The sequence below is a fragment of the Gallus gallus genome, chromosome 1 (assembly GCF_016699485.2).
Source record: "Gallus gallus isolate bGalGal1 chromosome 1, bGalGal1.mat.broiler.GRCg7b, whole genome shotgun sequence".
NCBI classification, from domain to species: domain Eukaryota; kingdom Metazoa; phylum Chordata; class Aves; order Galliformes; family Phasianidae; genus Gallus; species Gallus gallus.
In genome coordinates, this window is record NC_052532.1 from 188,498,443 (window position 1) to 188,525,936 (window position 27,494).

The 27,494-nt window shown below is 39.6% G+C and overlaps 1 protein-coding gene across 7 annotated transcripts in view; it reads right to left on the reverse strand.

The window, feature by feature from the left end:
* Positions 1–27,494, reverse strand: part of TMEM135 (transmembrane protein 135) — a 167,144-nt gene that overhangs the window by 59,448 nt on the left and 80,202 nt on the right. The gene's annotated exons all lie outside the window — the stretch shown is intronic.

Genomic DNA, 27,494 nt, shown 5'->3' on the forward strand with positions numbered 1-27,494 from the left:
ACAGCAAAGGAATAAAATAATAAATAGAAAAATAAATGAACGAAGATAATAATAATTGAAACAACAATAGAATAAGAATAAATAATAATAAATAAAAGAGTAGAATGGAAATTTAAACGTATTTTTCTCCATCTTTAACCCAGGGAGGAAAAAACAAAGTCAAAATGGTGTTTTCTGCCAATTTGAATAAGGAGATCGCTGGGTCACAGGAAAAGGAATGAAGAGAGACCTCAGGGGCAGAAGTATGGAAGATGATAGAGCACGAAGCCTTGAGGCAGCATCATTGTTCTCCTCGACACAGCAACAAGCTGCTGTGTCTTGACTATAGAACTGCTTGTACACACAGCAGTCAGGAACAACTGTATCATGCTTTAAATTCATAACCAGCCTTAATCCATATTTTTGTCAGATAGAGCTTGAGAGTGAGAAAATATTGTTTCGTGCCAAATATACTGGCCCACATTCACACCAGCAGTTATGAGAAAAATAACTTGCAGACAACTCACAAGAATTTTAGAAAATACTTGCACTTATTTTCAAGTGTTCAAGAGGTTTTGAGCAAGATAAGATATGGATGGCATAAGTGGAAAAAAAAAGGGGAACGTTGGCACTACACATTGGAAGGCTACAAACAGATGAAGAAGAGTGGATTAGGAAGCTGCAGGTAGATACAGATCAGAAAGCCTGAATAGGCAAAGTTAATATGAGCTTCAGAGAAAAAAAATCTTACAATGAGACTATTTCCATTCTCAGTGCCCTCTGATATATGACTTTAAATTATGTCAGACAAGATATTGTAACACTGTGTTTTATTCCTTTTCCTTCCACAGTACTATCACCTTTCACAATTCTGCATCACAAAAGTGAACATCTGAAATCATTCCATATGAAAGCATTTGGGTGAAGTGAGGACAGTGAAATATTTCAAACTACCAGCAAATGCAGACACATTTAAACCTGAGACTTACTTAAAAAGATCTACCATAACCCTCCGAAGTTCAAACCATATTTAGCCATTCAAACAGCAATCATCAATTGTCTGGATGCCATTGCTGCAAGGTAGAAGGGACAAGAAGCCATGATGACTTTGACAGCCCCAGGCAATGATATTGAGAAATAAGTGAGAATGGCAAAGAACCAGTTTCCTGAAAAAAGAAAACAGCACATCTTTGCATATTAAATGCACTCAATTTATTAAATATTCTGCTTTGTTTTCCCTATCTTCTTCCTTCTTAAAGTTCTTTGATTACAGTTTGATTGCACATGAACAAGTACACACTGTTAATACTCGCTCTGAGCTCTCTTTTCTACATGCTCAACAACCCCAGTCTTTACAGCCTCTCCTTGTATGAGATGCTCCAAGTGCTTCAGTGCCTCTCATAATTAGAAAACCATGACAAGGTCTTCACTCCAGCACTGATCACAGCACTCCAGAAGTGTCTCACCGGGACTGTGTAGAGAGGAAGGACCAACTCCCTCAACCTGATGGCAGCACTCCTAATGCAGCTCAAGAGTCTGCTGGCCTTCTTCGCTCAAAGGATGCATTACTGGCTCATGTTCAGCTTGGTGTCCACCAGAACCCTCAGGTCCTTTCTTATAGAGCTGTTTCCCAGCTGGATGCCCCCAAGATGAGCTCCACAGAGCTCCTGCCAGCCACCTCTCCAGCCTGTCCAGGTCCCTCTAGATGGCTGCACAAGAGACTGGCCTGGTGGCTGACCTGGTGCATCAACCACTCCTCTCAGTTCTTTATCATCTGCACGATTGCTGAGGTTGCAGCCTTAGGTTGTCAGCCAGGCAACATCTAATATTCATAGCAATACTAGAATAAATTATTTGAAACATCAAGTTTATAAATATCTAGATAAAATGATAAAAAGCAGTCACCTTGGCCAACAAATATATTTAAACCATTGTAATTTTCTTATTTGACAGATGTTTTAAGTAAAGGAGGAAGTGTAATTTATCTGTACTTGAATGCACCTTTGTGGCAGTTGCATATGTTCATTAAGAAATTGGGCACAGAGCTGCTCAAATACAATACAGGAGAAAACTCAGCAGTTCATTATTCAACTACAAAGGAATTTTAACTGAGGTCAACTGAAAGGTTTTGCGTCCCTTTTCTTTTCATTAATGATTCTAACGGTGGAATAGAGATTATGTTACAAATTAACAAAATCCCTTAGTTCTTCACATAATGTGATTGAATTGTCCAAAGTCAACAAGATGAAATTCAATTAAAATAAATACAAAGTACTTGGCAAGAAAAATCACATATACACACATACACTCAAAAAATATAGAAAAGTAGAAACAACTGCATAGGCAATACAGGAGTATAACAAACTCCATAGATGCTGTAGAGAACCCTCTGAAATAGAATTATGGACTCGTTTAGAAGCAGAAGAGGTAGGATGTAGCAATATATTACACTAATAACCTGGTGCTATTAAAATCTTGCAATTTAATTTTGGGCACTACTGTTAAAGGAAAGTGTAGACAAAACAAGACATTGTAGAAGGAGACAGTGAAAATAATAGGCATGCAAGGCATGAATGTTGGCAAAAATAAAGAACTGTTTGCTGAAACTAAACACAAAGGTAACTGATGACAAATAGAACTATTTTCAAATATACACAAAGTCATAATGACATACTGATAAATATCTCATTGGTCATTGGTACAGAAGGAAGAGAAGTGAAATAAACCTACAGCGAGGATAATGTAGGTTGGATGTTAGAGAGCTTCCTTCACTGGGCAGTGGTACACTGCAAGAAGTCAACTGCGAGCTTGTGGAACCTCCCTTATCAGAGGGGTTTAGAAGCAGTAGAAGCAAACCTCTCTTAGCAATGCTCTGGGAATATCTGACACCATTGCTCAAGAGCTGCTTCCAGCCCAGTCTCTACACAACACTCAAGGACAGTAAAATATGCAGCTAGACCAGCCTCTTCTACATGAAACGCATGGCTCTACATGTAAAGTCCAGCCCTTGTCTGCTTATGGTATCACCAACATACAGAAGGCCAACGGTCACTGCATTCCAAAATTAAGCCACTTTCAAAATTAGCCTTTTGTTTTTCCAACTATGGAAAGTTTTCCGTGTTCTATATAATTTCTAGACTGCATCCTCAGTATCTACAACATTCAATGGCTATTTTAAACCTGAAGAATAACTACACCAAAAATGAGAAAAAACACTGAGGCCTACAGAAATATAGTTCTAAATACTGAGTGAACTGAGCCTCAACATAGTAGATAGTGAGCAGGAAGTCTAGTTTGGGATTTTCTTGCCAATCCATCACTTTTTGATTTATGATACAAGGTCAACAAATTGTGCTTAGCAACACACAGACCTTGAAACTTTCCAGCTGCAGAAACAGCTACAAGCAGACAACCTAAAGGTATCTAATGAGAGTGATCCGCCCTGAATATCTTAACATGTTCAGAGAAACGCACAGAGGTTACAAGGAAAATTCCCTATGCCAGGTTAGCGTATTTGTCGTGTAAGGTGAGTGCTGTAATTTAGTTCATCGTATTGTGCTTTACTGTATTATACTGATTACTGCATTATACTAAACCTTAATAAAAAAAGGAAATTTCCTGACAAAACTTTAGAGGCATTTCAGGCTTGTTTAGCATGGAGTAGAGAAGGCTGAGGAAAGACCTCATTGTGGTTTTCCAATACTTAAAAGAAGCTTACAAACAGGAAGGAATTAACTTTTTACATGGATATGTAGTGATAGGACAAGGGGAAATAGTTTTAAGCCAAAAGATGGAAGATTTAGACTGGTTATAAACAAGTTCTTTACTCAGACAGTAGAGAGGCCCTGGCACTGCTGCCCAGAGAGCTGTGGCGCCCCATCCCTGAAGGTGCTCAAGGCCAGGTTGGAAGGGCCCTGGGCAGCCTTAGCTGGTGGGGGACAACCAGCACATGGCAGGGGTCAGAACTGGATGGGCTTTAAGGTCCCTTCCAACCCAAACCATTCTATGATTCTATTCTGTGATTTTTTTCTCATCTTCATGGATGACAAAGCCTTTTATTATTTCCTTTTTTTTCCAGGAAAGCACAGCCCTCATATAAGCAGCATCATGAAGCAATGCTAAACAGTTTCCAGCTGTCACTGTTGGACACAGTAGGAGCAGGTCAGGGACTGCTGATTTACCTGGAAGTTTTGGGGTCAGCAGGTGATAAGCAGTGAGTTTGTTCTGACTGTTGGGGTGTGAAGTGACCTAGAGGCATCAGCTGGCCATTTTTTGGGCTGCAATACGCTGCTTCTGAATATCCGCATATACCCCCCTGTAGATGACACTCATTTTCTTATAACCACAGTGATGTTTATAGTCAGATTTTCTGGGCAAAAAAAGTCTCTAACTGGAGGCTGCTGATTGTCCCATGCAGTCAGAAGAACAGTAGAACAAGTTTGTTTCAAAGTACCCCAAATGCTGAAGTTAAAAAGGAAAAGCACTGAAGATATACGTAATCTATATAAAGGGACACACCAGGGATACTAACTGCCTGTGGTATTTAGAGTGTCAACACTGGATAGTGTTAAATCCATTTCACAGAGGCTTTGAGGGTGTCTGGAACACCAGCACATCAACACCTGACTTCAAGGCTATTCCTGAGATGTGAAAACCATCACCTTCTTGATGAAGCACTTAGCAATCCATGTGAGAGCTAAAGCTATGGACAAAAGAACGTTACTGCTCGCAGTTCTTGAAGGCCGCATGCTTCAGAAAGAAAGAACACTCAGCTGCAGTCTGTGTGAGGACAAATTAATTGGTAAATATCATGGGAAACTTAAAACTCAGGTGATATTTGACTTGAGGGTCAGTAAGGCCAAGTCTCTTCAGTAATTGTTACTTGAGTCAACCTCTTCCAAAACTTACAAAGAAAATGTGGTCTCAGACTTTTACCTTTTAAATACATGACCCAGACGAAAAAAGTCATTTCACATATTGCTTTAATCCTTAAAAAAGCCACCCTGCTATCTACCCACAGAAAAGCCTCTTGCTTTCTCTGCTGGTAGAACTTACAAGCACTTTTTCAGCCTCTGTGTACCTAGTTGAGGTGTGGTAGAATAGATGCAGTATCTTCTATTACGTGAGATCAACATTTCCAGGGATGAAGGAAGATACTCCTTTAGATTTGTGATTAGTCAAGCCATTCTCCAGATTTGCCTCTACTTTAGACACAAGGAACAAATTTTGTTCCCAAATGCCATTCTGCTTCTTTCCCAGGCATATTATTTGATAAAATAAGTGAATAAATAAATAAATAATCAACTACTTACATTTAAACATAAATGTACAGAGCTGCACAACAGCACTGTCATTATAATTTGGTGTAAACCACAGAAAATTGTCAACTGTTGGCTGTAGTTCCAAAATTTTACTTCAAGACATTATTGCTCCAATAAAAATGCTTTCTATGACTCTTACCAATAATATTCTATCTAAATGAAGTTCTCTTTTAATAAAAAATAATTATAAAAAAACCAAATATTTTCAAACAATGGAAAATATGTAGATTAATGTAACAGCCTTATACCCCAATGGCCTTATACCCAAGATCATGGAAAAAGGGTGCGCAGAATATCTCTATTCTACCTGCAAATAATATGCATGTAAACAGCAGTCTTCTCATCAATTATCTGTCTTCATAAAAATAATGTTGTGGGGTTTTTTTCCCCATAATAAAATATCTAGTTAAAAAATATAAAGTTTTCTATAATTTTACGGTAATTACAAGGGAAGGAAATCACAGAAACTCTCTGGGTAATCAGACAAAGATACTACAAGCCATATGAAAAGAGCTGATGTGAAAATAGCTGTCAAGTTTCATTATCCTCAGCCACCTGCAATCTGATCTGATGACCAGTTCTACTAATGGGAGTCACTGCTTTCTATTACTATTTCATGCCCCAGGCGAGAAATTATTGTAGTTCATGATCATGTCATAGAATGAGTCACTGTTAGCTTACAACAGTTATTATGGGTGACAGCTACATCTTTTCATGCATAGGACTTTGGCCCTAAAACCATGAGCTGGTAATGATATCAACAGTATCTCTGCTGTTCACTGCTATAAACAGCACTTCCACCCTGACACAGTAGAGGAAGGCTGCAGCAGACACTTGCTACTTGATTCTATCAGCAGTGGATTTGGCAAGTGATTTTCCTGAGTACTGCACCAGCCTTCATATGTTCTCTGTCTCTCCATCACAGCTGTAGGTTTGCTGTCCTCCATGAGTGCAAATCATAGAAGTTTTCAGGCTTTTACCGCATCCCATGTCTACTTTTTTTACCTCTCGAATCACAGAATCATAGGATCATAGAATCATAGAATGGCCCAATAGAGCTGTCTTCTACATCACATCTTTAAGAATGAACCAGCTCACTTAGATAGGATGAGGTGGTTCCAGTGACCAACCTCTGTATTTAGTCACAACCTCCTTGAATTTCAACGCAGTGCAGGAATGGGAGACACCAGCAAGGAACACAAAGCACTGCGAGATCCTGCAGGAACAAACAGCTTTGGAACAATTGATGCACTGAGTTCAGGATTAAAGAAGTTGCACAATTCTCACACAGAAACTTCATTGTGAGATTTTGAAAAGTAGAAGTATAAAGATGTTTCAGGTCGAAAACATTGTTTTTGTATAAAAGCATGACAGCTTATGGAAAATGGTGGTTATCTTTCATGAAGTTCAAATTTCCACTGATTCCAAAAGATGTATGCCCAGTGATCTGCACCTTCAACCCTAAAATTGGATCACCTCTCTGTGGACATTTCAAGTTCTGAAATGTTTTTACCTTCTTTCTGTGGTAAATCATGTTAAATTGTAACATTTATAACAACTCTACAAAAATCCAGTGTCCTTACAGAGAGGCTGGCTACCTGTGGCTTGGACAGGGACACTCTCTTGGGTAAAAAACTGTCTGGAGGGCCAGGCCCAGATTGTGGTGGTGAATGGAGTTACACCCAGCTGGCGACCTGTCCTGAGTGGTTTTCCCTAGGGGTTGGTATTGGGGCCTCTCCCCTTCAATATCTTTATTGATGATTTGGATGAGGGCATTGAGTACACCCTCAGTGAGTTTGAAAATGACACCAAGTTGGGAGGAAGTGTCAAACTGCCCAGGGGCAGGAAGGCCCTACAGAGGAATCTGGACAGGATGGCTAGCTGGGCTGAGGCCAATGGGATGAGGTTCAACAAAGTCAAGTGCCAGGTCCTGCACTTTGGCCACAACAACCCCAGGTAATGCTACAGGCTTGGTGAAGAGTGGCTGGAAGACTGTAGGGAAGAAACAGACCTGGGGGTGCTGGTTGACAAGTCAGCTGATCATGAACCAGCAGTGTGCCCAGGTGACCAAGAAGGCCAATGGCACCACGGCTTGTATGAGAAATAGTGCAGCCAGCAGGAGCAGAGAGGTGATCGGTTCTCTGTACTCAGCACTAGTGAGGCCAAACCTCAAGTACTGTGTTCAGCTTTGGATATCTCACTACAAGAAAGACATTGAGGCCCTGGAACATGTCCAGAGAAGGACAGTGAAACTGTGAGAGATCTGGAGAACAAGTCTTATGGGGAGCGGCTTCGGGAACTGGGATTGTTCAGTCTGGAGAAGAGAAGGCTCAGGGGAGACTTTATCACTCCCTACGGCTCCCTGAAAGGAGGTAGTGGTGAGGTGAGGGTCAGCCTCTTCTCCTACATAACAGTGATAGGATGAGAGGGAATGGCCTCAAGTTGCACCAGGGGAGGTTCAAGATGGATGTTTGGAAAGATTTCTTCTCCAGAAGAGTGGTCAGGTGCTGGAATGGGCTGCCCAGGGAGGTGGCGACATCACTGTCCCTGGAGGTGTTCAAGAAATGTTTAGATAAATGTTTAGATGTTGTACTAAGGGACATGGTTTACTGGGGAAATATTGGTGATAGATGGACAGCTGGACTGGATGATCTTGGAGGTCTTTTTGAACCTTGGTGATTCCATGATTCTGTGTACTTGAAATCCACCATATTGGGGAAAATGTCATGAGCTTTCCAAGTACTGGTGAGATCTTTTGTCATAATCTTGGTTTTCCGCATAATAAATTTTCTACTCTAAATTAGATAACTTCTGAAGCAATACAACATTTCTACCACTTCAAAACTGACAGGCTTTACAAAAACACATGAAACAATTTGTCAGATCTGTATCGGGCGTTTTGCCAATTCTGCTACACCTACTCCACTAACACCACATGAGCATTTCTGCCAACAAGCCTTAAGCACTCTCTAAACAGATAAGATCAAAAGGAAGAGTAATAACTGTTATTAAACAAGAGATCGTGTAGATGCAAGATAAAGCACTGATGCTTGATCACAACTGAATGGTGCAATTGCAAAACGCAGATCATCACTGAACCAAGATGGGGAGCACCTGCCAGTGTCAGAACAGCATGGTAGAAAATTAAACCCTAACACTTTCTAGTTCATAAATTCCTTATATGCACATGTAGTTGGGCATTCCAGCAACACTTCATTTCTTTTCTCACAAAGCACTTCTCATATCTCTCCCCATTTTAAATAATATCTTAACCACAGCAAACAAAGTGGCAGCATGCTGTAACAGAGCAATGAAATAGCCTTTCATAATCCTCTTTTCAGAAAGCCACTGCCGTGTAAGAATGCATGTGAGAGAATAAAGTCCAAACTTGTAACAGTATATTCTGAAATTTCTCTTCTGAGAGCAATTGGCCCGTTGAAAACCAACTATGCATGAGGCTCTGTGGGCAGCTGAGTGGCATGTCTTGGCTTCTAAAACGTAAGCCCCCACTTATCAGTCACAGTCAGTATAACGAGGTATCTGTTTGCCTAGTGTTTTTTTCTAAATCCATGATAAATTAATACAAATAAGAGAAAAATGCCCAACTGCTTGGAACAATAAAATGTAAAAAATCTAAATATACTTTCTGCTCATTATGACAGTAATGAGTAGTTTAGAATAGTGCTAAAGAAGTGGAATTCAATCAAGTAAACATTGGAGTAAAACTAAGTGCACAACCCATTTCAAAAGCTGATTTGCAATCCCAAACAATAACCAGACCTTGCAAGTGCTTGATTTCATTACTATTTTCCACAGACGCAAATACTCCAAGAAATATCCAAAGAGTGAGTAACCTTTATAGACTGTGTGGTCTACACCATTCTGTTTCCATTCAAAGGAACTGAACAAAAACTAACGTAGAAATGCTTTCATGTTTCTATAATTAAGGTTGATTTTGTGTTGGGTTCTTTTAGCGTGGTGGTATCCTGCTTTTTCTATAGGGATTTAGCAGCTATTTCACCTTTCCCAGCTTACAACACTTCAAGCATAAGATAACTTTTCAGGGTATTTACAACCACAGAGTAAATACAAGTGAATACAATACAATGTACAGTTATATCCAATCACTGAGCTTACCTAATTCTCATGCAGTTTTCCAGTCTAACTTGTACACTAATGATAACTTTTTGTCCTGGTTTGATTATCTTTCGCATGAGTTATTCAGTGTTCTTGCCTCATTTTTCTATTTCTTCTAAATTTCCTGTACTTCAAATGGTCAGTTCTGGACAACCATGGCATTTGTCCAGTGCTGTTTCCATCACTGTCAAGTTACTTAACCATGTTCTTAACCTTACTTCCACCAATGCTCAACTTCCTTGGGGAATAATACTCTCAAAAACTGAAGGATGAAACTTTGCTTCACACAAAATCTGATCCTGGAAGCTTTCTTCCATTAGCTGGAGTGACCTTCATTTCTTAATTCCAGAATCTAAGTTTATTTTCCTCTTTCTGACCATATTACCAGTCTGGCTGAGGCTACACTTATAAGCATTCAGTCTAGCAATTAATGGACTTACAGAGAATATTTCTATGCTTTTGAGTTTCATTTCCTATCCTATTCATTTCCTATTTCCTATAATATTAGAACTCCTAGCCTGGTTTCAATCAAATTCAACCAAGCTATGCTTCTTAAAGAGAATTATATTCCTGCAAGATTCACTCCAAGTGGCATCTGGGGAGAGGAGAGGCCAAAACGAGCATCCGTGATGCAGGAAGAGCTTTCTGCCTTCATGTGGAAGTCATCTCCTCCCCCTGGTCTGCTGTTTTTCAGTAGGATTGCTGAAAATTGTTACAGTTAACATATGTATTTTATACATGTAGTCTTGTCTTGAGGAAAAAAACAGACAAAATTACTTATGTCAAATAACACTCTAGATAAGATGCAGTGCTTCTGAATACAACCTCAAATCTCCCCTCACACACACTCAGTAAACTTCAAATGATAAGAAAAAGATACTTCAGCATTTGTTCTACACACACTCCAACTTCATCCCATATTTTTCTAAGAACAGATTTAAAATATATAAACTACAAGGAGTAAACTTTTCCAATTTCTTTTTAATGCACCACATTCAAGCAAATTCTTTTGAAATAGCTGAAATGTGCCCATGGAACTGAATTTCAGGCCCTGAAATTCTCATATGCTATGTAGGGCTTTTTTGTTGTTGTAAACATTCATTTACCTCAGAAATATAAAAAAACTCGCCAAATTTCTATCCATTTCCATTTTCAGATACTTACATGCATATATATAAACACATAAATGTATTTAACACATAGATTTAAAATTTACACCTTAAACCTAGTCCTAAATTCTAGGATTGTGTCACTGCGACAGTACTACAAAGTAATGATTTCCTCATGATGGTTACATGTTTTGGTTCATGGATTCCTTTCCGACAATGCCAACTTCTGTAGGCATCACTCCTGCTTGGGGGCACCTTTTCTGGCTGATTGCTTCCATATGCCTTCTACTACAACAGAGACACATAGGAAAATGAACCCCAACTATTTTCCATCCCAAAGATTCCATCCCAAGTTCCTTCCAGTACCTGAAGGAGCCTACAGGAAAGCTGGGAAGACACTTTTTAGAAGGGCATATAGTGACAGGATGAGGAGAAATAGTTTTAAACTGGAAGAGTGTAGATTTAGACTGGATATTGGGAAGTAATTCTTTACTTTGAGGGTGGTGAGACACTGGAACAGGTTGCCCAATGAGGTAGTGAATACCCCCTCCCTGGAAGCATTCAAGACCAGTCTGGATGGGGCACTGAGCAACCTGGTCTAGTGGGAGGTGTCCCTGCCTATAACAGGGGGTTGGAACTAGATGATCTTAAAGGTCCCTTCCAACCCAAACCATTCTGATTCTATGACTCAGTGATGACTGCACAGGGTCAGGAAGAGGTCGCTGGGTTTTTGCCCTACTGAACCAAAGTGAAGCACACTGCTGTGATAAAACCACAGCCCACGACACCCCACAGCCTCCAATACAATTTGTGCTTCCTCTCTGTGCAACTTTGAGGAATGAAAGTGAGGAGCAGGTGGCTGTGAGTTATTCAAATTAGGATGCATTTGAAATGCAGAATTTGAAATATACTTCAAATACAACAGTGCAAATGAAAACTACCAAGTCACTAACATCTCTAAGCATTAAATCCATATGTAAGCTGAAATTTAAATGCGGTTACTTGTCCTACAAGAGTATTACAAATGTAGTAAATACTAAAAAGACAATAAATTTTCTTAATAGTCTGTGCAGATGTCTCCTATTAGGCTTCTGACATCATAAGTCCTTAGCTCATGTTACAGATATCATCCAAGATTTCACCTTCACCATGAGGACTTTTGTTTGCCTCTTTCTATTCTGGAGCTCATAATCACTGAAGAATTACAAGGTTTGTTATTACCAAATATCCTGCAATAGATATTTGTCTTTGGAAGTTTACAGGTGTTCAAATATTTTCAGTTCTGAAAAGCACACGTACTGGAATAACATTCCAACCACAAGATTCTGTGCCATGTGCCATCTTGAAAGTTGGTGTAACCAGAAATAATGGTGAAAATTGTATTTATTACATATTTGTACTTTTTTTCATACTGGTAAATATTATAAAGAATTCCAGAATAAGATTAAATTCTGATAAGCACTGAGACAGGAAGGGAATGGATTGAAAGGCATAGACATAACACTCATAACTGTCAGAAATAAAGAGAAGGGTTCTCCCACTACTACAGCAGAATTACTTTGAGCTAGACTGACTTCTTTAACAATTGCAAGAAATTGTAGCATGCTCAGATTTACCACATGTCACTTGCAAGGACCTCTGATGGTTTCAGCAAGTGGGTAACTTGACGATAGACATATGGAAAGGGAGATTAACTCAAATCAATGCTGAAAGCACTTGCTATCATCATATAAGTGGAACTGACAGTTCCTTATCCCTAAAATATCACTGGAGAAGAAAAACAGAAGCAGACTGGAAACCCGGTGTTCCTAACAAATACTTTTTGCCAACCACTGTACAAAGATATGTTAAGTTACAGAACACTACAGCTTGCTAAACTTTCATTTATGCCCTGCCTGTTTTCATTGTATAAAGGTAAAATATACATAGTATGTGAGGGTCAAAGAATCCCAAAGAGTCAGGGCTTTACTGTGCAAAATGTCACACACTCATGGGAAAGAAGCCTTAAACTCTTGGATGCTCCCCAGGAATGTCTTTCTGTAACTCAGAAATAACCCCACAATGTCAGCCACAATCATTTATAACAGAGCTATTAAACCTTTGTTTTCAGTTCAAAATTTCAATCATCCATAAAAACAGCATCTAATGATAACTAGAATAAGGTCGGATTGGATGCACACATACATGTCATACAACGACACATACACGCCAGGACAGATTGCACTTACTTCTGTGTTACAAGCAACTCCTGTCAAACTGCTCTGCTCTCTGCACTTCCTGGGATTCACATATGCTCTAGGAGCACACACAGAATAAAAGCAAGCAACAAGCACTGAACATCACATGAATTTTCACCATAGAGAAGAGCATGCCTGCAGTCAGCACACTGCAGCCAATCAACATATGAGAATGCATAGCAGCACCTGAGCAGAGCCAGCTCAAATAGTGATGCTCTCAGACCATGCAAGCAGTTATTTACATATGCTTAAACATGGTGGAAAAGTATTGTTTATTCTTACATTACTAATATATAGCATTTGAACTAGAGGAGAAAAAAAAAAAAACAAATGTTTAGGTTTGATTATTGGTTTTGTTTTGTTTTTTATTGTACTATATTTCCAAGTTCCAAAAGCATCCTGAAAGCCAGTGACAAGAAAAATATGCCTAAATCAGAAATCTGGACCATTTTTGTCTGGAAAAATAATCATCTGAGAAAATCTGACCTCTTTTTAAATTTAGGTTCTCTCCTAATGCCTTAAGTAAAGAATTTCTAATTATAACTTCTGGTTTCTACTTCACTATTAAAAAATCCACCACACCATCAGTTCAAGATCCTCTATGATCAGATATCTGCAAGCCAGATAACCCTTTCAAGAACATCTTAGATTTAGATTTCTTGCTTCGTGGCCAACAGACGGACTTGATCATCTTCAGAGGTCTTTTCCAACCCCAACTGTTGTGACTCTTTCACTTCTCATTGACTTCCCTTTAAGGTGGATCTGCTTAAGCCCAGTGCCCCACACCTGAGGACTCACTCCTGCCCCCCTGTTTCCCTTCTGCTGCATCTCCACAGCTGTTTGTGCAGCTGTGTGATGAACAAACCCAGGGAACTGATCTGCCTGAAAAATAACCCAGCACAGTTATTCTTCAGCCTCAACAATTTCCTGGTGCATGTGCCTGAGCCCACGGCTGCCCTCTGTTTTGCTGCAGCACAGAAGGGCAGGAACAGGATAGAGCTGAGCAAATATGGGCTCACAGAAACTGTGGACTTCCTCTCTGAAAGCCACGCAGCACTTGCAGATACCTACTACAGATGTGTGGTTTTTTAATGTATGTACACTTGCATAATACATACGGTGGTATATTGGTGTTTACTAACTGAAATTAAACTATTTAAAATTATTTATTATCATTTATTTTTAAGCATGAGCCCTTGCATACTTGCAGCTTCGAGGGACATGGGTTAGCGGGCATGGTGATGGGCTGATGGTTGGAACAGAGTATCTTAGTGGTCTGTTCCAACTGTAATGATTTCCTAATCCTACATGGCACCACCTAACATCAGTATTTCTGCAGCTACCTATCACTTTGGCAGAGTTTTCAGTAGCATCACAAATGACACATGCTTCCTCGCACGTAACAGCCTCTCAAGAACATGAGGAGGGGGAAATAGCACAGGGAGTTAAGGAGATGCCTCTCACATTTCCTGACATAGCCACCTCTGTAATGCACAGCTGACACAAGCTGTCATCATAAGACACAATTAACTCCTCAGAGTAACAAGGGCTCTTAACAGCTAACATTTTATTATAACCACACTGGGAAAGACATACAACCAGAATTGTTCGGAAAGGGGTGGAAGCAGAGAGTACTCCATATGATGAACGAAAGTGTGCGTGCTGCAATGGGATTACTTTTCAGTGAAGTTTCCTAAGCTCCCACGGGCACTTGAGCTCTTCAGGGAAGGAAGGACTTCACAAGTCCTTCAAAGACCTCCTCATTTGGTCCTTTTAACTTTAACATTTGGTCCTCTAATCTCATGCGGAGAGTAAGAGGGAAGAGGAGACGCTGATCAGAACCTGCAACGCACTATTTTATGCCATTTGAGATGGATTCACAGTGCCTTTCCATGAGGTTTTATTAAGGTTTAAGATTCTTAGAACTGATAAAGAGAAGCTCAATCTGATACAGAAACTGAGGGAAACATTATGGTGTTTTACTGAATTACTTAATGATGTCCTTTTAAAACAGATCACACAGCAAAAGCTCACACACCAGGGAACATGCAATTCTCTCACATTACACAACTCCATTACAACCTTGTTATATAAACTGCTTACACTGCACTACAATCCCCTCTCTCCCAGTTTTAAAGTTGCTTTGTGTCTTTTACTAAGTATCATTCATACGGTAGAGAATCTGACACCCACTTCTTAACGCTACAGGTTGAGGAAAAAGCCTTGGCGCTCACAGAGAATGCTACAGAGAAGACAGAACAATTTTCCTTCCTTCTGCTACTGTTGTTCTTAGCACAGAAATAATACTATTAAATCAGAAAAAGTAAGTGAAACACAGTTAATATCATTATAGGATTATGGCTTTGGGTGATTCAGTTGAAAAAATCTCTAAAATGTTTAAAGTCTGGTACAGAATTTAACAGATGTTTGCGCCTCAGAGCGATATTCCATGGCACAGAATCACAGAATCACAGAATCATAGAATGGCTTGGGTAGGAAGGGACCTCAAGGATTAACTCCCCCGCCACAGGCAGAGCCACCAACCTCACCATTTAATACTAGACCAGGCTGCCCAGGGCCCCATCCAACCTGGCCTTGAAGACCTCCAAGGACGGGGCATCCACAACCTCTCTGGGCAGCCTGTTCCATCACCTCACCACTCTCATAGTAAAGAACTTCTCCCTGATATCCAACCTCAATCTTCCCACCTTCAACTTAAAACCATTTCCCTTTGTCCTGACATTATCTACCCTTTCAAATAGTTGACTCCCCACCTGTTTGTAGGCTCTCTTTAGGTACTGTAAGGCTGCAATGAGGTCACACTGCAGCCTTCTTTTCTCCAGGCTGAACAAGCCCATCTCCCTCAGCCTGTCTTCACAGGGGAGGTGCTCCAGCCCTCTGATCATCTTTCTGGCCCTCCTCTGGATCCTCTCCAACAGGTCCCTGTCTTTCTTGTACTGGGGACTCCAGACCTGGCCGCAGTACTCCACATGGGGCCTCATGAGAGCAGAGAGGCACAGTACCACAGGAATATCCCAGTTCTTACAGCACAGAATACAATGCACAGAACAGACAATCTAGCTGTAGGTGTCCCTGTTCATTGCAGGAAATCAGACTAGATGACCTTTGAAGGTTTCTTCCAATTCAAACAATTCTATGAGGACTCTATGACGATTCTATGGAAATCATGACAACTTCCCTCAGATCACACCAAGGGCTGCTCTTCTCTCCATGAGCAGGAGAGAAGAAGGAGACTTTCCAAGTCTATCAATTCTTCCTGGTCTGTTTCTTGGTAATTGTAAGGGTACCACAGTACTGGAAAACACAGTGATTTTGTGACTTTAAAAAAAATATAAGTGATAATAGGTTCAAAGAATTGCACAATTCTCTGCAAAACAGTTCAAAAAGACCTGCAACCTCATTAAATAAAGTTCACATCAACTTAAAAGCACAAAGCTATAAGCTGGATAGAAAAATCCCAAGCAATTAATTTACATAAACTATTCTAATGTAGGAAAATGAATGATTATTGTGGAAATTAATTACATGCTGATTTGTTGAAATAGCTCCATACTCCATTGATATAACTGTTGACAGCACACACTTGCAAGAATATGGTGCTGTCCCCAGAAAATTATCTACTGGGAACATGAAAAAGTGATTATGGGCAGATTAGCTGCATTTGTAACTGCCCATACAATCAATCATGCAGCTAAATTTAATGAGCTTGACATTGCCGCACTGTCTCCAAGGTTAGTGTGCAGTTGTTGCAAACCTCTGACCACATTTCAGGAACGAACCCAGAAATTTCAAGTTTCTCTGGTGCTACACCACAGACAGTTCCCAAACTCTTCTAAAAGCTGATCCTCTTTCTAATTATTATTTCTGTATATAGAGCTGAATTTTATTATTTAAGTCTCCCCTGTGAGGACAGGCTGAGAGAGCTGGGGCTTTTCAGCCTGGAGAAGAGAGGGTCTGAGAAGACTTGAGAGCAGCCATTCAGTATCTAAAGGGGGACCACAAGAAAGAAGTGGACAGACTCTTTAGTAGGGTCTGTTGTGACAGATCAAGGGGGAACGGTTTCCAAATAAAAGAATACAATGCAAAATAATATAAAATACTGTACAAGGGGGAATTAATCTCTTTTAACATAAGCCATTCAGTGCTGAATTAGTCCCAAACATCTCCAGAGTCCACCTCATCTGAGCACTCAACGTAAGGCACATCACAATTCTGAACATTTCATAGATCTGATTTGCTTAGTTGATAGCAAAAGATGAACAACCTCCAGATAAGCGAAATTACTCTACAAAGACTTCCTAGGGGAATAAGAAAAACCAAAGAAAAGTACATCCTGAATTCACTCAATACACTGAATGTTGTGAAATGCTTTGTTTAACACATACATCTCCAAACACAACACCAATAAGATCAGCTGATTAATTCATGCTTTCCAAAGTGCAGCCATTGGCCTTTTGAACTGTCTCATTGGGTACCACTGAGCAGACCAGCATCCAGCTTTATCCAGGCGAGATTACAGGGTCCCATGCAGCACCCTTTGAAAAAAACTGATTTGATTCTGTATCTTCTGCATCTACAGTCCACAAATGGTGAAGAAGGCCCAATGATTTGTTAATCTAACAGCATGTAATAGATTTTTTAGTTGCAGCATAAGAACCTTGTAAGAAGCACGGCGAAAGGTGAAATACACACAGAGCTGATCATAAAACATTTGCTAGATTAAAATGATTCCAGTCCTCCAAATCTCCATTGTGCATTTCTGAATTTCCTGAAGCGAGGTGTGTGCACAGAGGAACACCTAACTATCATAGTGGAACTCCAAATGGGGTTATCCTCAGAAAACGCTATTTCAGATTCAAAGACTACTGATGGTTTTAACACGGACAAAACCGAACGTCCTTGTGTGTCTGCACAGAAAGCACTAAGAGCATTCCGTAGGGTCAGTACCCTGCTCAGCCAAAAATGCACAGTTTTGATGTTATACCCAACAGCATAAACAAGCTATGAGAAGTTCTAACCACATTCTACCAAGCTAGGCTCCAGTCTTCCCAACTGTAAATTTCTTCCTAAGAAAACTGTCTTTCCTGTGCTCTTCTACAGTAAAAGAATGATTCCTGTAAAGCCCAGGCTTAGAATTTTATCGTTAATTATGAAAACAAGAGCTAAAGAAAACGTCCCAGCTCACTAAGCAGTCATAACAATGGGTTAACAAGCTCAAGTCCAGACAAATTTAAACAAAAAGTAGACATTTTTTCCTCAAAATGGCAGTAACATAATTAAACTGCTTTATCACCAGGAGTTCTTTTTAAAAAGTCAGCAATTTTTGCATAATTCTATTTCTGGTCTGCTTCCTCCGCAGCCTCTAAAAGCTTTCCTGTGAAAGAGCTGAAGTGCACATCCTACTCTGTAAAATGCCAGCGTTCATGAAATCAGAGCATCAGTCACATCCAGAAGGTGTAGCTGTCTTTCATCACAATACGGCACACAAGAATAAATCAATGAACAACAACAACAAAACACACAAAACGTTATTTACTTGCTAACACATGTTAATAAAAACTACTGAATTTTGTTATTCCGTATTTAGAGGATTGGCTTTGCAAATACTCCTGAAATCTTTGAGTAATCTGTTTTACCACAATTTCCAGAGGTTTGGGGGATTTTAGTCATTTCTCTGAAATCCAAGAAAGCAACAAAGGGATTTCATTTTTATTTGGTTTCCATTCCAGCTACCACAATGAGCCCACCACTGCCCAGCACCACAGTTTGCACAGGGCTATCACAAGAAATCCAAAAGCTCTTTATTTTCCATCAGCCAACAACAGACAGCACAACATGAGCAGAATCTTATGATCTTACAGTTTGGAAATGGCTTTATAAAAAGCCAGAGCAGAGAGTGTTGTGATTTGTGTCGTTTCCATTTTCTTTTTCAGCATATCCTGACAGCCTTCCATCACTGATGCAAGTATTATTACAAGTAATGTTACTGCAACTTTATGCTTCACAGCATCACTTGGTGGAGATAAAATCCTCTGAGTTTCTCTATAAGGTAAGATGTATGGATGCCCCATCCCTGGAGGTGCTCAGGGCCAGGTTGGATGGCCCTGGGCAGCCTGAGCTGGTGGGTGGCAGCCAGCCCATGGTGGGAAGCTGGAACTGGATGGACTTTGAGGTCCATACCAATCTATGACATTCTATGATCCCATGATTCTGTGATACAGGTAATCTCACAGTTTCCTAATTTCCAAATGCTATTTTCCTATAGAGTCAATTCTTCTTTTTGAAACCCCTTTCCAACATGGGCTCTCAGCAGTCGTTAATGACCAAAATTATCCCTCAGTAGAACCAATTTCCTTTTCACACCATCCCAGTTCAGGTAGTGGTTAAACAGAAACAGCTTTGTTAACCTACACCCATTAAGAAAAGCAAACTAAAACACATGTAAAACATGAAAAAGGCAACATCTGAGGGAGAACATCCCCAGGTAGGCTCCTGCTCCAGGAAGCATTTGAAAGATAGGAAACAAAAGGAGGTTGAGAGCAGGAGAATATTCAGAAATGCCTACAGATGCACCCAACTCAGTGCAGCAACGTAACTGCTCGCAAATCAGCAGCCTCTGGGTTAAATGCAGGAAACAGGAAACACCGTGTGACCCCCTCCTATTTGTCATTATTTGCACCACTGTCGCTATTTGCGAGGTATGGTTGACCTCACATGGACCTGAATGTTCACGGACCACAGGGAATCATTACCAAAGTGAAAACAACTGGGACAAAAGCAGAACAGAGCTGGGCAGCAGGCAGCACATGGCCCACTCTCACCAAAATTCAGACAACAGATCAGATTACACAAAGTCAAGCAAGTACACACCAGAGTAAAAGCACAGACAGATATTTTCAGCTATCAAATTACAGAGAAAACCTTGTAGAAATACAACGCTGCTTTACCCAGGGTAGTACTGTGGACAACACTTTAATAGACTAGGCATTTCTACATTCGGCTGAAAATCTGGAGATAAATATAATGGTTTTGGTGAGTAAGGATGAACCATTGTGCTCACAAAGTCTCATTTTAATAAATATTTTGCAAATAATACTTTAAGATTTTTATTCATATATTGCACCTTGAGTACTGTGTTCCCCCGACTACAAGACACTGAGCGTCCTGTGAAGAGCAGCAGAACTTTGAGGTGTCTGGAGCATATGTGTTATGAGGAGCAACTGAAGGAACTGGGATTATTCAGTCTGGAGAAGAGGAGACTCAGGGGAGACCCTACCACTCTCTACAGCTCCCCGAAGGTTGCGATGAGGGGAGGTCAACCTGTTCTCCCAAGTAACAGTGATAGGACAAGAGTGACCTTGAGTTGCACCCAAGGAGATTCAGGTTGGATATTAGGAACAATTTCTTCTCTGAAAGATTGCTGAGGCATTGGCACAGGCTGCCCAGGGACGTGGTTGAGTCACTGTCCCTGGAGATGCTCAAGATACCATACCATCACCATCTGCTCCTGATGTGGACCAACATTATAAAATAGGAAGCATTCCTTTTGGAGCATCCTATCAACATTCATGCATCAGGGTATTTTCTAACCTCAGAACACCACTTCTTTGAGAATACTGTGATACCTCCAGCCTAACCACTGTAATTTTCCCCTTTTACTGTAGTAATGACAAAGCTCTGAAGTGGAGGCAGCCAGCAGGGCACAGCACAGCAAGTTCAGAACACACCTCTGCACAGCAAGTCATGTCTGCTGCACTCATTCATTCCATTTTGGTTCCCTGTAATTAAGCTGCTTGGACAAGGTCTGTCTCACATGAGACAAGTTCATAAAGACTCAGCACAGTTTATCAACTATAGTGATTAATAGCATAATACATTTTTTTTCTGCCAATGTATAATCTTCTTCCCCATGTTTATTCCCCATTGCTTGCCACACAGCAAAAGCAACTGTGAAATTATGATATTCAGCTCCCGACAAAAGTGTAATTGATAATCAGCTTATTTTCATATTTCTACAGGAAAAAAGAAAACAACAAGCAGATGGGTGCACAGACAGCAACTATTCATCAGGTGGGATGAATAGCATAGAAGTGGGCTGACAGCAGTACGGACTTCATAAAGTGAACAGCACTGGGGGAGGCAGTGGCAGAAGGTTGGAAGGGAGAGAGGAGAGGAGCTTGGACCAGCTGGGGACTGTAAGGGAGGGTGTCTTTGGTGGGGTTTGGTCTTTGTACAAATCAGCTACTCCCTAGCCTGAGAATGACATGAGAGATGTGTTTCCTGAAGGTAAAAGAAATAAGGAAATACTGGTGGAGACTATATGGAGAAGTTCAGTTTGATGAGTTACTTTAAGAATAAATGCAAGAAATCTAGGGAAGGAAAATATGAAAGGGAGGCAATTTCAGTTTAATTTAAAAACAAAACAAAAAAATACAAAAAAAAACACATTGGAAAGAAAGTCAGAGTACAACTTTAAGCAAAAACACTGCACCTAGTAAAGCTGCCTTAAACACTCTAAATTGCAGCCAATATGATCACAGAGGAGTTGAAAAAAGAACCTGTTAGATCCAAAGAAAACGGCTGAATGCCTTATTTACAATGAAGTAAAACACAGGTTACCTGGGGAAGAATAATTCACTAGTAGGACTGACAAAAATGAAACAAGATGGCAGGAACAGTTCTACCAGTTCCATTATCAGTGGAGCTGGTTGACTCTGGGCTAATCATCAGTCTGCTCACTGATATTTAGGAGTAATTAAACCTGTCAGGACAAGGAAGAGGAATAAATTAGTACACCATTAAAGGGCCTTTTCAACCCTAATTACAAGCTGCCTTGCTTTTGTGAAAAAAAACAGTGTTAGGGGCTTTCTGCTGTTTCCTTTGTGTTAAAGAGGTTTAGCTGACATTGCAAAGATCAGAAACTACAATGTGCCTTGTACAGGGTCTTTAACTTACTGTCCATGCACAAATATCAGCACATCAAAGCAATTCTCAGGCTGCTTTCAGTGCTTTGAGAGCTGGATGTGGCTCTGGGCAGCCTGGTCCAGTGATTGGGGACCCTGCCCATGGCAGGGGGGGTGAAAATAGATGATCTTTGATGTCCTTTTCAACCCAGGCCATTCTATGATTCTATGATATGATTCTGGCAGTGCTTTGTGCTATTTGAACACCTACTGCGCTACCGGGGCCATGAAACGCTTCTTCCAATGCTGATCAACATTGTTGCCCATAACCGATGGAGAAGCAAATTTGCAAACACTGTCTGCAAGAAAAAATACCAACCATTGTCACCAGTTTTCTTCTTAAACCACAAACCAAACTCACAACACAGATATAGCGTAATAAAGCAGAATGAGGGCTTGATGCTTACAGATTTGATTCCTCTATGAACCTATCCTGACTGCCCTCTGCCTCATCACATAAATAAACCAAAGACACAAAATTGCCAAGATGAAGCAACATTTTTGTTAAAATAAAATAATAAAAAATAAAAAATAAATTAAATTAAATTAAACTAAAATAACAAAACGCTGCCTTGGAAATCCTTCAGGATTTGTTACCTTCTGGTTTGTTTTGAAATCCTTTCTTCAACTGGGACAGTTTTGAGACAAAAACTAAGAGCCTTCTCAGGCCTTACCTGTAACAACCACTGAATCTAGCACAGACTTTTTTCTTCCAGTTAAAAAAATGTTTGCATTGGAAAGCTGGCAATCACTAAAGCGACAGCCTTACACAGCGGGATACAAACTCTCGGATATTATGAGAGGTTGTAACCTTCCTTATTCTGTTCATAAAAAAAAAACCACCACCACCACCAAAAACCCTAAAACCATAAAAAAGAAAGAGATGAACAGATATATAAAATAAAATCCTTAGATATTTCCTGTGCCTTGAAGATGGCACCATTTTTATCAGCTTCTTAGTTCACCTGAGCAGAAACTACTTCAGAGTAGTGGAAGACATTACAAATCAGTCTTATCTTCAAAGGTGGTGGAGGGAAAACCCAAAGGAATTTCAACCCTCTGAGATATCAACAAAGAATTTAATTAGGAGGTGATTTACTGCAGTATTTTGATACTATAATCTGTAAACCTGCAATGGAGGAATAGGTCAAAGCAAAATTCATGCAACTCTGGTTCATTAGTGTATCTCCAGATGTTTCATACACATAGTTTTCAAATGTTTAGTATAATGCCAGATAAGAATGCCAGGAAAAGAAAAAAATCATATTAATTTTTTTAAGTTATCTCAAATGAAATTTCTTAACATTCCTGGAGTGATTTAAAACAGAAAAATTTGAGCTCTCATCTATACTCAGAAAATGATGGAAATAGATATTTCAGCAGTAAGAGCAGCTTTGTCTAATTTTCGGTCTCCTAAAACCCTTACTTAGGGAAACACTGAGCACTAGATGATGGGAGACATCCTAGCCTAGCCTTAAGTTGTGCCAGGGGATTTTCAGGTTGAATATTTGGAAAAAATTCTTCTCAGAAAGTATGGTGAGGCGTTGGCACAGGCTGCCCGGGGAGGTGGTGGAGTCACCATCCATTGAGATGTTCAAGAACTGTGGATATGTGGCACTGAGGGACACGGTTAGTGGCAAGGTGGGGGTGGGTTAATGGTTGGACTAGTTGATCTTAGTGGTCTTTTTTTACCTTTAATAATTCTATGATTCTAACAACAGCCAGCACTGAAATCATGTAGTAACTTTGTCTTGGTAGGACCTTGCAGAAACCCTGCTGCAATACTGGAGAAAATAAAAGGAGGTAGGGACGAGATGCAAGGACACCCAGGTCCTTGAACCAGTATCTGCAAGGGAAGAATGGGGGCTTCAAGGTTGCAAGTCTACACAACCACCTAACAGAGAGACTGCAGCTCTTCACATGGAGGGGCACAAGCACAGGTTTTTGCACAGACACTTGAAACATTAAAAACACAGCAGGACAAAACTTAGAAATATTTTATGCTGTGCCTCTTCTGTGGGTCACCATGAAAAGAAGGGCAGTAACATGGCATCTCCAAAGTGACAGTGGTACGGTGTGAGTAGTATAAGGATACTGGGTAAGAAGGCATTAAGACTTGTTAAAAATATGCAAAAGTAGAGGTTATGTTGGGATGCAGCGGCGGGGATCCTGCGCTGCTCTGACAGCAAAGGACAAAGGACAGCAAAGGACAACAAAAGGGAGATGTCAGCATCTGCTGGACAGACAGACAGTATGGAAGCATACAGACATATCTGGCACCATGAGAAGGACCCAAGTGGCACTGGATCGATTCTGAACCATTCTGCTCAGCTCTTCTAAAATTCCCCATAGCTTTCGAATGCACAAAGTGTTCTTTCCTCTTCCGACAAAAAAGCACAGCATTTAAGCATCCAACAGCTGTAGCTTTTCATTCCAGGAGTGTTTTACCAGCATCTGTAACATAATCTCAGATCATAATTTTGTTTGCACAAAAATGCCTTGGTGAGCGACTGAGGGAGGACCTGTCTCTCAGCCAGTCATCGGTCACTGCTGTCACTATGTCTGCCATGAAACAGCAATTCAGGGTCAGCTGCAGTGAAATCTCACACTGCTATTTTATATATGTGGGCAAAACCTAAACATTTATTAGTTATCAGAGGCAATAAAAATAAATTTCTCTTTATTATATCTTAGGATAAATGACCCCTGCTGCTACATTAGCGGATCAGCGGCCATATAAACAATTAATACATTGTTAGCAAAGTACTAATGAGTGGCATATTACAGTATCCTGCAGTTAGTCTGAAAACTTAATGAAATTAATACAGTCCCACCAAGCTAATGAAAACAATTTACCACAGTGGTATACTTCTGTCTTTTGTGTTAACAGTTCTACAATTTATAACAATATTTCCCGCATCACTGTCATAAAATAATCAAAATATTTTGTGAACCTCAATGCTAAGTGCTGTTTTTAGCATATGCATATACCTAAACTGACATAACTTATACTGTTGAATTATTAGTGTACCGAAATGAAAAAAAAATGCTCATTTACCAAAGTCTTATGAGTACAGACAACTGTTAGAAAGTCATATTTGCAAAACAGATATTTAATGTCTCACATTCAAACTATTACTTGATAACCAGCGTTTGTACCAGGCCACACTATTTATCAGCTGCTGCTTCAAATGGCTCTTCTCTATTTCAGATGAAGAAAAAGAGAATGAGTTTCAAGACTTTGAATGGATATCAACAACATGGAAACAAATATCAATCAACGTTTCCTTTACACATCATCATCATCATTATCATTCAGATAAACAATGAAGGGCACTTTCTTTTATTCTAAAAAAACGATTCTAGGCTCAGATTTGATTGTGCAAAAAGTTGCAGTCAAAATATTCTGAGTTTCAGCAACAGAACAAGTTTTTTCTTCAGAAATATGTTAGTAAACATGTGCGCGCTTCCAAACTTCTGGAATTCAGAACATTTTTCTCATGATGTTCCAAACCTTCTGGAAAATTGTACCCATGAATATTTCTCTTGCACTCAACCCTTCTGAAATGATCCTTCTGAAATAAAACTGAGTTCAAGGGCATGCAGATGACACAAGGAACAATTTATCTGTCTAAGTTTTTCTCACAAATTTACACGAAGTCCAATCAGTTGTAATGAAAACAACGGGAGAGGAGTACATTGTGTACAAAAAATGGTTATTGGGAAAGAAGGATTTCCACATCTGCCTCTAGACAGTTCCATTCTGCATACTGTACAGTGACACAGCTCAGACGAAGGAAAGAAAATTCAGAGGAGTAACTTCAAAATGAGTTCTTCTTACAGAGAAGTAAAATCCAGCACATACATGAAGGTCAAGGTACCAGTCTTACAAAATTATAAAAACAGAGGGGAATTTTTTAAACAAAACAATAAATCTCTACATATATTAAATACATTTTGGTGATGCATGCAAGGAGAGATCAAGTGTCTTCTTCTATAGACTAAAGCTTAGCTTCCAAACTTCAATGAAATTCAAGAAGTAGGCAGAGTGCAGTGATTCTTCTAACACCCCAACAATGTAATTAGTCATAAAATTTGAAGGGTCATATTTACAAGGCAGCCCAAGCATTACCTTGTTATCATGGATGGTTGATGGTTGAAGACAAAACACCCAAGCCATTGGGACCTACATCCAATGCAACCCTTAACTGCATGAGACCACTTGAGTCATCAAGATCTATTAATGATAGGAATTAAATAAAGCTATTGCATAATTTAATGCAAAACAATCGGTGACACGTTGTGTTCACAGATGGAAAGACCAGAAGTCCACTTTTCACTTTCACTCATACGACTGAATTACTATCCAAGTCACATATGGAGACGTTAATATTACATTTTTTCCAACATTTTCTCAAGTTTATTTTGGTAGTTAACTGGAACGGGAATTATCCTTTATTATGTTCTTGTGGTTCTTGACATATGTTGCTGGTGCAACTGTAATTCCATTCCCTAAGTCCGCATGTCTTGAATTACTTTGTGACACAATGGTTTTTGCTAAAGACTGCAGCCTCATTGATGAGAGGAGGTGAATCAAGACTGTATAGCAAAGACTTATCAAGGGGCACCAGCTTCATTTGTTTTAGCGAACTTCAGCCTCAACATTTCAAAGTAAGAGCGTACGCAGTGGAAAATAGGTTTAGAAAGGAACCAACTGATGGTACTATAAGCCAATCTATAAAATCAACCATTGGAAGCTGTATTTATGAATTTAAGGAGAAACTTCAGCATTGTTTTTTAAATAGCTGTTTACCCCCCTCAAAAAACTTTTCCTTCATTATGAGAAATACCCAGATACACCATATTCATTTCTAGAGATGGCAAATATAAGCCTAAAATTGTTCTCATTCCAACTCTTTAAAATGAAAAAAACTCAACCAAGTGCAGGCTTAAATTATTATTTCCTGCCCAATAAAAAGTTTAAGTCACCCATTTCATTAAACACTGTTGAAATCAAGGGGACATATACACACACTTAAATTCACTCCCTGCTGACTAAAGCACTAGAGCATGTGCTAATGTGCCTTTGAGAATTAGTGTCTGATGCTGCATGCTTTTGCAAATATTTAGGCATGTCTTTAAAAATATGTTACCATTAAAACTTCAATTGATAAAAAATGCCCAATGCTGTTAGCAGGAATAAGACTTCGAGCACTACTGAGGAGGCGACTATACTGAACGAGTTACAACTGTAATATTACTGAACTTTGTAAATGAAAATTCTCATGAAATTGTACATGAAATTTATCTACATGAAGAAATAAGAGTGAAGAAATAAAAATCTTGTAGGGGAGAAATAAAACACAAAAGTAAATCAAATTACCGTCATGGATGGCAAACAGAAAAGTCAAATTTCCCTGCTTAGCTCCCACATTTTTTTAAGAACTCACTGGACTTCAACAGGGTATGCAAATGAACAACAACACAGTGCTTGTATTTTAAATACTACATAATTAACAAACAGACCTTCTCTTTGCTGCAATCAGAACCTCCATATAGGAAAATATAAGCCAATTGATGCCATATGGCCCTCCAAATTGTTATTCCAGATGTATTCCTTGGAGTCACAGAATTGAAGTTCCTGTTTCCTTTAAATAACACATTCCTAATAACTCACATGAAGCAATTTTGAGTATAAAGTCATTTGTTAATATGATTTCTTTCATA